Below are 659 nucleotides of genomic sequence, written 5' to 3'. Positions count from 1 at the left end.
CACCGCAATCGACGCTAATTTGAATTATTCGGAGGCCGGCTGCTTCTTCCTTCTCTGCGGGTCAGGGACAACCAACTGTGCAGAGCAGAGGGGTATAGGGCATCTCGGCAGAAAGGAAAGATAAAATATGAAAAAGGCATACAGAAACAGGCTGAGCTTAAAAAATAGTGTTGCGAAGTCGAGGTGCGTTTTACAGCAAGTTCAAACACAAATAGCCACATATTCCCAGCAACACATTTATGCTAAATTATCATTTAAATAAAGTTTAACGCCCCTTGCAACATTTTAAGTTTTTTAAAGAGGGAGAATCTACTCCAAATTTAACGTCCATCTCCGACAGGACTGGGCTATATGGGAAAATGCATGTGTATACATAGTGCCTTTTAGTTTTTTAGTTGAGCATGGGGCGGGGATTTATGGAGCTCGCAACGGCATAAGTACCTTTCCAAAGGTCAAGGACAAAATATCAGACCCCACTGAACCTCGAAACCTTCCCTAAACTCGCAATCACACAGCCTAACCGCTGGACCACCGACGCCATGCAACAGACAGGAGCAATAGGTAATAACACAGAAATGAAGAAGGAGCAGGCTTTGAAAGAGCACCCACCGATTACCCGCGCAGCAGGGAAAAGGGAGAGAGAGAGAGAGAGAGAGAGA

The sequence above is a fragment of the Aplysia californica genome, unplaced genomic scaffold, assembly GCF_000002075.1.
Source record: "Aplysia californica isolate F4 #8 unplaced genomic scaffold, AplCal3.0 scaffold01241, whole genome shotgun sequence".
Taxonomy (NCBI): domain Eukaryota; kingdom Metazoa; phylum Mollusca; class Gastropoda; order Aplysiida; family Aplysiidae; genus Aplysia; species Aplysia californica.
Note: the sequence above shows the minus strand (reverse complement) of the source record.